Raw genomic sequence first — 12190 nt, 5'->3', positions numbered from 1 at the left:
TTAATCCAAAAAATAATTTTAATTCAAAATATGAAAGATAAAAATATTTGAAGATTTTTGGTGAAAGTCCTATATTTTTTGGATTAAAAATGAAATTATTATGAATTAAACAAAATAAAAGGATTAAATAAAAATTCAGAAAATAAAAAGAAAATAGAAAAAACGAGGGCCATCAGATCTCCCTCATTAATTGAGGTGGAAGATCTGATGGTCAAGCGCACGCTTCTATCAAACACCTCAGTCAACGCGTGTACACGGGTGGTATTCAAAAGCAAGGGCCAAGATTAGAACATGAGATCAGATCAAATGGTTTGGAGAGTGCCAATGCACTACCAGAGCTAGGGCTCCGGTCATCTTCTCGATGGACCTCACCGGACTGGTCCACCATAAACCATCACCAGAATAAAAAGTAAGGACATCATTTTAAAGGAAAAATACTTAGGAGCTTGAATCTGACCTCAATTTCATCCAATTCCAAGTATATTGAATGATACATGGATTTGAAATTTGAGGAGCATGATCTAGGTTGCTTTGATTTAACCTCAAAGCAACTCAATCTTGTTGCCTACATTGGTAGGACTTCAGCCAACCAATAATCAATCAAAATAATTGAGAAATGAGGGAGAATCGAAGAAGAGAAGTTTGAGAAAATTCACCTTCGGGTAGCTTCAATTCAGCTTGATCTTGCTTCTAATTTGCCTTGGCTCGACTCTAGAAGCTTGCAGGAAGTGAAATGGATCAATGAAAAGCTTGGATTCTTGGAGTTTTAATCTCAAAACAGAAGGATAATTGAAAGTGAAATCCTTAAGTTTATCCTTTAATAGAGGTTAGGTAGGCAATGGTTCAAAGCTTGGGTAAGAGGGATCCCTATTCTGATCACAATGGACATGTATTTATAGGGTTATGCATTGCTTTTCACACACTTGAAAATTTTGCCAAATTTAGCAACATTGGTGCATGGATGCATGGGAATTGATTTAGGCCTAATCCATGATGTAATCTCACTCCAATTAGTGCATAATGGATCCTGAAACAATAACAAGTAAGACTTCAAAAGGAAATGGTCACTTGAATTCAAAACTTGTCAAAATAAACCCAACAAAGGAACCATGCGGAGGTCATTTAATTCTTGTCTAAATGAAGTGATCTTGGACTTTTTGGAAAGTTGACGTCAAGGGGAACAAATTTTATGTTGAACACGTTTTCATTTGGAGCTTGGATCATGATGAATTTTAAAGTGGAAGTTGGAGGAATCAAACATAGTTGAAAATTTTCTGAGTCCCAAGTCTAATGACCACTTCTTCCACCTTGAATAACTTTTTCTATGAGCTTCAAATGGAAAAGGTTCCTTCATCAAAGTTGTATATCTTTTACTCCTATTAAATTTGGTCACAAATTTGACATCATTTGGATTTGTCATGAGGGAGTTATGCATTTTAGAAGTTGAGAAAAATTGCTTGTTCAATGGTAATGGCCCAAAATGACCTATAATGTTTCCTCTTGGAACATGCCCTTGAAAGTTGAATTTGACATTTCTCAAATAATAAAAGTTGGATAATACATATTTAAATTGATCGTGAAACTTGTATGGCCTTCATATCATAAAAATTGAGCAAGTTATGGTCCTTGTAAGTTGACCTCTTAACTAGGGCTAAGACAAAATGACATATAATCTTTCACCATAAAAAATGACTTTCCAAGAAAAAATAACTCTTTATGACAGCATGAAAGTTGTTTGTAATGTCATACGAAGTAACGTTTCTCTTGGAATCATTTTCATATGACAAAAAGTGTAGGAGATAGGGTCTAGGGAACCCTAGTTTTGACTAGTTGACTTCCTCTAGTCAACTTCTTTGAACCAACTTGAAAACTTGAAGTTCTCTTGATCTTTGGGACTCATGGAGTATCATATATGCATAATATGATGTAGAGTGAATTATCCTTTGATATCTTTGACCAATTAGTGAAGAAACTTGTTGAGGAAGTCACACAAGATACCCAGATGAATTAGGGTTTCCAAGGCAAACAAGCTTCAAACTCTTGATGAAATCTTGATCAAAATGATAAATGAAGAACATGGGGATCCATATATGATGTTTAGAACCATTGTGAACCTTTCCTTGATTGATCTCTCTCATTGAGGGTCACAAACCCTAGGTATTAGCTTGATGAGGCATAGGTGGACACACACACGACCTACAAAAGAAACAAAGCTACACATTGACATATTTTTGGTATTTTTGTTAGTAAACAAAATAAAATAAAGTATAATACAATAAAATATGCTTGGTGACCTCTCCCAATACAAACCCAGATGAATTAGGGGTAAGGAGGATGCCAAGGTTTGATCCCAAAACCAATGCAAGTGATGAGATAGCATGAAGGATCTTAAGGTCAAAATTGGGGTCTTACAGCTGCCTCTAGTTAAGGACATTCTAGTTGAGGATGTGAAGGTTAAAATCTTCATATCAACTAAGTAGAATGGACTTAAATAACAACATCTAGAAACAAATTTTGGTCCCTAAGAGACCTCCTGATGCAAATGATATGAATGTATGCAAAAATAATCTTTGTGGGGAATATATTGCCACAAAGGAAAAGAATCCAGAGAGACCAAAAGTCCACATGAGCATAACGTATTCCATAAGGAAAACTCACTTAAGAGACAAAGACTATGGGGGATAACAAGTTATGCGTAGGCCAGGCTACGACTTAAAACTGCTGGTGACACGAGGGGTTTTCCACGAAAATAAATCAATGGAAAGACTCGGTTGGGGAGAAAGGAAAGTTGCATGTATTGGGATAACACCAATATAGCAAGAAACACCTATTGGGGAAATGCGTAAATCAGAGCAAAGCTGAAATACTCGAATGCAACATGGGACTGGCGATTTCACTGGGGAAATACGCACTCAAACTCAACCGGGGAAGAAAAACTTCAACAAAAAAGTAAAAGATATGTATTATCTACTACCGGTTACTAGGTAAAAATATTAATACACTCGGGCAGAGGGACATCCTTTACCGGTTAGAGTAAACATATCAAGGATGACTCATTGAGGAAAATGAGGTATATTCATTACCGGTTACTAGGTAAGAATGACCTACTGGAAAAGATGTCAAATAGGATTTACAACTACCTGTTACTAGGCAGAAGACCAAAGAGAGAGTATATGTCACCTCATTAAGATGAACATATCAAGGATAAACTCAAAAGGAAGAATATATGTCACCGGTTAAGATAAACATATCAAGGATAAACTGCCGGGGGAAATAGGGTTTACATCTATCTGTGGGGATAGAAGACCAATCAAAGAGAAAATTTGTCGCTGGGTAAAGTGAACATATCAAGGATAGACTCTAATGGGAGAATAGGATTTATATCTACAATTTACTGGGCAGAATACCGCAAATAGGAATTACAACTATCGGTTACTGGGTAGAAGACCGAAGAAAGAGACAATCTGTCACCGATTAAAGTGAACATATCAAGGATGAACTCTTCTGGGTAAAATAGGAATTATAACTACCTTTTTACTGGGTAGAATACCAAACAAGAAGAATATCCATCATCAGTTAAGATGAACATATCAAGGATATACTTGCTGGGGAAACAAAAAACGAATCCGCTGGAGAAGAACAAAGGAGTAAATTACTTTTTACCAGTTACTGGGTAAATTAACACAGGTAAAGTACTCAACACCAAGAAGAATATTACCAGTTACTGGGCAATAAACTCTTGGGGGACCAAAAGATCTATCTAGGTAAGAACTAGAAAGAAACTGTCAAACAAGACTCAACCCAATGAGGATATAACTCAAGGGGAATGGCTTCATCCAGATAACAAACTGGGAAGGAAACTGAAATAATAATCATCCACGAGGAAATAACTCAGTGGGGAAAGGAGAAAAACTAAATTGTTTCTGCTTAGGGGGATGACACTCTACAATTGAAGGAGGACAGACACACCAAATCTTCATGGGGAAACAATATCACCAAAGCAGGGGATCAAAATAAAAATCAATGCGATAAAAAAATGCACAATGAAATATCTGATGTTGTGTCTTATGCATCTAAATGCATGAGTATGTATATGATTATGCTGACAATCGAGCACAAAGGATACAAATAGCGAGGATTTGAATCATCACTATAAAACACTCGGCTAATCTCAACAAGATGGAAACGCAAACTCGAGAATCTGCTAGGGGTAAAAATAAATCATCTAGCCATGAATAAGTCAATCTGATTGGGGAATGGACACGGGTAACGTGTCTCTAACTAACATGCTGAGGATAGAAAAGGATCTGTTGAGGATCCAAATAAATCAATGTTGCGGGGAATTTTAAGTCAATGTCATATCAAATGGGAGACAACCTTGCAATGGATATAATCAAACTGCTTAGAACTATGCACTATCGGGAATGGAGGAAATTCCATCAGAAGATAAACTCCACCGGGAATACAATAGGTAAAGCTCTGAATGAGGAACCAGGAAAACCGTTGGGGATGTTGTGACCTACTGGAACAAATCAAAGACCATCCAATTCCTCAATAAACATCATATTCTTCTTGGAAACCGCAAAATAAACTAATTCCAAGGTAGAGATAATCGGATCTGACTCGTATAGGGGAGAAACTATCGCGGTTATGCAACACAAGTGCAAATGGGGATCTGGAGACCAAATAAAGGTTCCGAGATACCCAAGGTTTAATCAAGTCACAACTGGGGAATGCAAAATGTGAACACCTCCGATGGGGAAGATGAACTGCAAAGTGGACCAATTACCAACTCAAACGGGGATGATAGGTTGCTTGGGGAGAAACACATCAACCATTCTAGGGATGAATGACGAACCGTTGGGGAGGAGGAAGTTACCAAACCAACTGCTTCGGGAAGACAACAATGCTTCACACTTCCAGACTTACCTGTTCCTAGATTGACGTTGACATTCTTTGCTGGAATCGATCATTCTTAAAGTGAATGTTTTTATTGTTTTAAGAAAAATAACCATTCATTGGTTTATTTATTTCAAAATTATCATCATAAAAGTTCAATTTTAAAATAGAAACAAATAAGAATAGAAATAATTGGATAAAAGCTCAACTTTATTTAATAGAATGGTAGTCCGCAAATGGCAGGACTTCATGGATCTTTACAAAGTTTGAAAAATGGTAATTTACATGGAAAAGGACTACATTGATTACAATGATCACTACTCTCCCTACCAAATTCAAAATACATTGTGTTTGTCTTCGGTTGAGAATGATGAATCAGAACCAAATGACTGCTCAAAGCTGCTTCCATGGTTAGGACCAACCGAATGCAATTACTTGCCATAATCCCTAATATTTGCCTAGATTTCCCCAAGGTGGGGTACTCAATTTACCGAGATAATTTTTCTATTTTATGTCTCTAACTTTTGCCTGGATCGTCCTTTCGGGTTTTCAATCCTCCGAGACATTAATTTTTGCCTAAGCTGCCCTTTCGGGTTTTCAACTTAGCGAGTGTAGCGGTAAATTCATGACCATTAAGCTATGGATAAACTTAACATCAATAAAACTAGAGTCATCATCGTGCTTTTATTGTTTCCAAAGGAAAAAGGGAAAAGTACGAACAAAACCCAAAGATAAGAAGTTTTCAAATCAAAACTAATAAAATTCCAGAGATTACAGGTAAGGGGGTTGGTTACACAGAGGGAAGGTGTTAGCATCCAAAGTGTCCTAGGTACTCCTAGGGAGCCCTTTTTTATGTGTGTATGTGTTTTTTGGTATAAAATGATGTTTGCAATAAATAGAGTGTGGGGATGAGAAAAGAATTCATTGATTATATTTTTGTGTTTGACAAGACTTTCAGACTTATGCCTACGTACCAACATAAAATGAGGGATCAAAACCTCGTAATTCGTTATATAAATTTCAAAGTAAGTGGATTTATCTTTAACAAAAATTAAGTTTAGAAGAGGCACAAAGGGCCTAAAAGAGTTTGAATGAGTGTTAGTTCTTTTTGTCTTTTGAAATTTTAAGTCAAATATGGTTAGACTCATTTACAAGTTTGATTAAGAAAAGAATTTTAAAATGCAATGGCATAAGGCCAAGGTTTCTAGTTTGCAATAAAGTCTAAGTTTAGAAATCACAAGAAAATAAGATTTTGAAAGGGGGAGAGATTTTAAATTTAAGAGAGTGGGAGGAAATGAAAAGGCTAATCCTAAGCAAAAATTAAAAGTTGAGAATTGAAAAGATCTGACCAATGGGATGCAATCCAATAAACAAGAATGTCATATAGAAACCCACTTTTTCTTTGGACTTTAAAATCAAGCAATATCAATAATCAAGCAAGATGAAGAGCAAGGCATCAAATAAATATAGCCACATCCCAACTAGCAACTTCATAGTCTTCTTCATAATCTTTCTCTTGTATTAGATGACATACTCCTTGAATGGCTCAGAATAAGGCATTAGACACTGGTTCAAAGTAACATTTGCATCAAGACCATGTAGAAGATAAATTCATGAAGATCTTCAACAATTGTATCAGATGAAAGCTCCAATCACAAGAACTTGGTTTCAGAAATGTTGGCATTGGACAAGTCCTTTTGCATAGGGAATGTTGCCTAATTCTACGTCCAAGACTCAGATCAAATCCAACAGTTCACACAAACATTTTTTTAGGGGCTTTTGTTGTTTATTAAGTATTTTAAGGTCCTAAGACCACAAACACAAACAAGATACACAAACAAATATATACAATCACAATATATGGCTCAAGTGAGTAAAGTGAAAATGACATTAAAATAAACAAGTTAAATGGTATGATGCATAATGGAAAATGATAAATGGCTTGAATGTAAAATGCCTAAAATAAATGACTTGAAATTTAAAGCAATTATAATAGAAGTTAGTCAAAGGTTAGTTGATTAGAGGTTAGTGGAGTTTTGCTTTTTAATTGTTTAAGTCATTCTTTGGAGAACACTCAACCCTCTATTCACAAGCATGAATCCTTGAACCAAGACATCTTCCAAAGGAAGGAAAAAAGGCCAAGTTTCCGCATAATACCATGAAAGGGGGGATACTTACAATCTGACTTACTAGAATGCTATGCTTTTGGATAAAAAATTTAGCGTTATGTTAAGCAATCGTAATTGCACTTGTGTAGAAGTCACAACTATCTGAGGCCGGGCAATATAAATTTTGCTGTTAATGCATGTTAGAGATATGGTATAATGAACCACACTCCTAAAACATACCACACACGAAAAGAAAATGATCAAAGGATGGACCTAATCTCATTCATACTTGTATTAGTTCATCTAACACAAAGTTATTGATGAACCAATTAGCCTTAGGATATTGAGATGTCATTGGCCAATGGAAGGGATGGGATAGAAAGGGATTAAAGATGAAGAGGGAGGGGAAATGAGACAAACACAAATTGTTCATGGAAGGAATTTTATCAAATTAAAATCATTTATTCATTTTGGGAGATGAAATATACATTTCATCAATCCCCTAAATCCAATGATTTTAATCCAACAAAAGTCAAATCAACATTGGTCAATGCCAAAACACATAGTCAAACTTCACAAGTCAATAAAAATTGCTCAACATAATTTTCACACAATTTAAACAATTAAAAATCAAATTAAAATGCATTAAATTAAATTATGTTTGATCAAAAACCTAAAACCTCTTCAAAACACCAAATAAATGGCCAAGAGATTTATCATAGGTCAATAAAGGGCAAAGGACCTAGGAGAAAAAATTTCATTATTTTTGAAAAGTCAGAAGTATTTTTAAACAATTAAAAATATACACAAAAACAATTAAATGATGAAAAATATCAATATTGATCCAAAAAATATTTTTTAATTCAAAAAATGAAAGAGAAAAATATTTGAATTTTTTTGGTGAAAGTCCCATATTTTTTGGATCAATAATGAAATTAATATGAATTAATGAAAAATAAGAAATTAAATAGAATATTCATAAATTCAAAAAAACGTGGACCATCTGATCTCCCTCATTAATTGAGGTGGCAGGTCAGATGGTGAAAAACACGCGTTCCACATATGCCTTGGTCAACTGAGACGCACGTGTGGTAATCAAAAGTAATGCCCAAGATTAAAACAATTTAAATGGATCATGTGGTTGAGATGCTTGCCAACATGTCGTCGAAACCAGAGCTCCGGTCTTCTTCTCCGGTGGACCTCACCGGACTGGTCCACCTTCAACCACCATCAAAATGAAAAAGCAAGACATGGATTTAAAGAAAAAATGCTAAGGAGCTCGAATCTGGCCTCAATTTTATCCAATTCGAAGTATATGAAAAGATACAAGGAGTTGAATTTTGAGGATCATGAACTGAGTTGCTTCAATTTGACCTGAAAGCAACTCAATCTTGTTACCTACATTGGTAGGACTTCAGCAAACCAAAAATACACAAGAATAATGGAGATTTGAGAGAGAATTGAAGAGAAGAAGTTCCTGAAATCTCACCTTCGAGGAGCTTCAGAATTGCTTGATCTGGCTTCCAATTTGGCTTGGCTTGAATCTAAAAGCTTGTAGAAGATGATTTGAATGGTTAAAAGGCTTGTACTCTTGGAGTTTCAATCCTAAAACAGAAGGAGAATTGAAACTCAGTTTCTCAAGAAACCTTCAAGTTTATCCTTTCAATGGAGTTTGGGGGAGGAGAGGGTCGAAGCTTGGGCCAGAGGGATCCCATTTCTGGTCACCAAGGGTCCTATTTATAGCCAGTGTGAATGATATTTGCACACTTCCAAATTTGGAAAATTTTCAAATTCTTCCTTACATGGATGCATGGGCGTGCATTAGGCCCAAGAAATGATGTCATTTGGTCCAAAGTCCAATGTGTTTCATGCTGAAATCATGTTAGAGGCTCATGCAAAAGTATATGAAAAGTGGAACTTGAAATTATCCAAATGATACCTTAACTTACACCCATGTGCAAGTCCTTCAATTTTGATCTAGATGATATGATCTTGGATGTTTTGGAAAGGTGAGACTAAGGGGAACAACTTTCATGTTGAAAACGTTTTCATTTTAAGCTTGGATCATGATGAATTTTGAGGTAGAAGTTTGGGAAATCAAACATATTTGAAAATTTTCTAAGTCCCAAGCCAAATGTTCACTTCTTCCACCTTGAATAACTTTTACTATGGACTTCAAATAAGAAAATTTCCTTCATCAATGTTGTATATATTTCAAACATATTAAATTTAATCACAAATTTGACCTCCTTTGAATTTGGCATGAAGGATTTATGCATTTTAGAAGTTGAGGAAAATCACTTGTTCAATGGTATTAGCCCAAAATGACCTATAATGTTTTCACTTGGAACATGAATTTGCAAGTGGAATTTTCACTTCCTCCAAACATCAAGTTAAAGTAGACACCTTGAATTTGATCATGCAATTTTAATGACTTTCATCTCATAAAAATTGAGCAAGTTATGGTCTTGGGAAGTTGACCTCCAAACTAGGGTTTAGACAAAATCACCTATAATATTTCACCATAAAAAATGACTTTACAAGAAAAAATAGATTTTGAATTCAACATAAAAGTTGTTTGGAATGTCATTTAGAGTAACTTTTCTCTTGGAATCATTTTCATATGACAAGAATTGTAGGAGATAGGGTCTAGGGAACCCCGATTTTGACTAGTTGACTTTCTCTGGTTAACCACCATGAACCAACTTGCTAGCTTGACATTCTCTTGACTTTTTGGGACTCATGGAGGATAATATATGCATAATATGATGTAATGTGAAGTATCCCTTTAAATATTTGATCAATTGTTGAAGAAACTTGTTGAAGAAGTCACATAAGATACCTAGACGGATTTGGGTTTCCAAGGCAAACCAACTCCAAACTATTGATGATTTCTTGATCAAAATAACATGTGAAGACCATGGGGATCCATATATGATACTTAGAGCCAATGTGAACCAGTTCTTGATTGAGCTCCTTACATTGAGGGTCTTAAACCTTAGATATGAGCTTGATAGAGCATATGTGAGCATGCACACTACCTACAAAAGAGTTAAACTATACAATGACATATTTTTGGTATTTTGGTTAGTAAATAATGAAAAACAAAGTATGATACAATAAAAATGTGCTTGGTGACCTCTCCTAATGTAAACCCAATGAATAAGGGGTGAGGAGGATGCCAAGTTGTGATCCCAATGCTAATGCATATGATGAGATAACATGAGGGATCTTAGGGTCAAAATTAGGGTCTTACAACTGCCCCTATTTAAGGACGTTCTAGCCGAGGAGATGAAGGTTAAAATCTTCGTATCGACTTAGTAGAATGGACTTAAATAACAACATATAGAAGCAAATTTTGGTCCCTAAGAGACCTCATGATGCATATGATATGAATGTTAAAATAATCTTTGTGGGAAAAAATGTTGCCACAAAGGAAAAGAATTCGGAGAGACTGAAAGTCCGCAGGAGCACAATGCATTCCGTAAGGAAAACTCACTGGGGAGACAGAGACTCTGGGGGATAAAAAGTTATGCGTAGGCCAGGCTACGAATTAAAACTGTTGGGGGACACGAGGGATTCCATGAAAATAAATCAATGGAAGGACTCAACCAGGGATGAAGGAAAAATCTGCATGGGAAACGGGTAAATCAGGACAAAACTGAAATACTCGATCCAAACAGGAAACGACGATTTCACTGAGGAAATACACACTCAAACTCAACTGGGGAAGAAATGATCATCCATATAGGAGTAACAGGAATATATTATCCATTATCGGTTACTGGGTAAGGAGATAACATAATCCGATAGAGAGGACATCCGTTACCAGTTAGGGTAAACATATCAAGGATGACTCGCTGAGGGCAACATAAGGTGTATCCATTACCTGTTACTGGGTAAGAATAATCAGCTGGGGAAAAGCCAAAATAGGATTTACAACTACCAGTCACTGGGCAGAAGACCGAAGAAAGAGAATATTTGTCACTGGTTAAGGTGAACATATCAAGGATAGACTCAAAGGGAAGAGTATTTGTCATCGGTTAAGATGAACATATCAAGGATAGACTGCCGGAAAAAGTAGGAATTACATCTATCAGATACTAGATAGAATACCGAAAAGAGAATATCCGTCATCGATTAATATGAACATATCAAGGATAGACTCCGATGGGAGAAATAGGAACTATATCTATCGGTTATTGGATAGAATACCAAAAGAGAGAATATCCGTGATCGATTAGGATGAACATATCAATGATAGACTCTGCAAAAGGGGAAATAGGATTTACAACTACCGGCTATCGGGCAGAAGACCAAAAAGAGAAGGAAACCCGTCATCAGTTAGGATGAACATATCAAGGATTAACTCTCTGGGGAATGAAATAGGGATTACGACTACCTTTTTACTATGTAGAATACCAAAGAGAGAATATCCGTCACCGGTTAGGATGAACATATCAAGGATAAACTCAAAGCGGGGGAAGAAAATATCCGTCACCGGTTAAGATGAACATATCAAGGATAAAATTCCCGGGGAAACGTGAAAACGAATCCGTTCGTAGAAAAGGGAAATAGATTACTTTTACCGGGTATTGGGAAAAAGTAAATTACTCACAAATTGAGAAGACGATTACCAGTTACTGGGTAATAGACTCTCATGGGACCCAAAAGCATCTATCTAGGCAAGATCTAGAAAGAAAAGGTCAATCAAAGACTCAACCCAATGAGGATATATCTCAGGGGGAATGGTTCCATCCAAATAATCAACTGGGGAGGAAGCTGAAATAATAATCATCCACGAGGAAGTAACTCAGTGGGGAATGAGAAAGGTTAAATTCTTTCTACTTAAGGGGCTGACGCTCTACAATTGAAAGAGGACAGACACACCAAAACTGCGCGGGGGCAAAAGATACCACCATAGCAGAGGATCAGAGAAAATGAATCACAAAGTGCAATAATGTAATAATGAAATCTATGAATGTATATGTATATGTATATGTATATGTATATATGATGATTATGCTGACAAAACGATCACGAAGGATACAAACATCACCAATCTGAATCATCAGTACGACATTCGGCCAATCTCAATAGGAGGGACACTACTGGAGAAAAAGAGGTAAAGGATGAACGCAAATCATCTGCCTCAAAGGATCAATCCTGGTTGGGGCAAAGGA

The sequence above is a fragment of the Lathyrus oleraceus genome, chromosome 5 (assembly GCF_024323335.1).
Source record: "Lathyrus oleraceus cultivar Zhongwan6 chromosome 5, CAAS_Psat_ZW6_1.0, whole genome shotgun sequence".
In the NCBI taxonomy this organism is placed as follows: domain Eukaryota; kingdom Viridiplantae; phylum Streptophyta; class Magnoliopsida; order Fabales; family Fabaceae; genus Lathyrus; species Lathyrus oleraceus.
Note: the sequence above shows the minus strand (reverse complement) of the source record.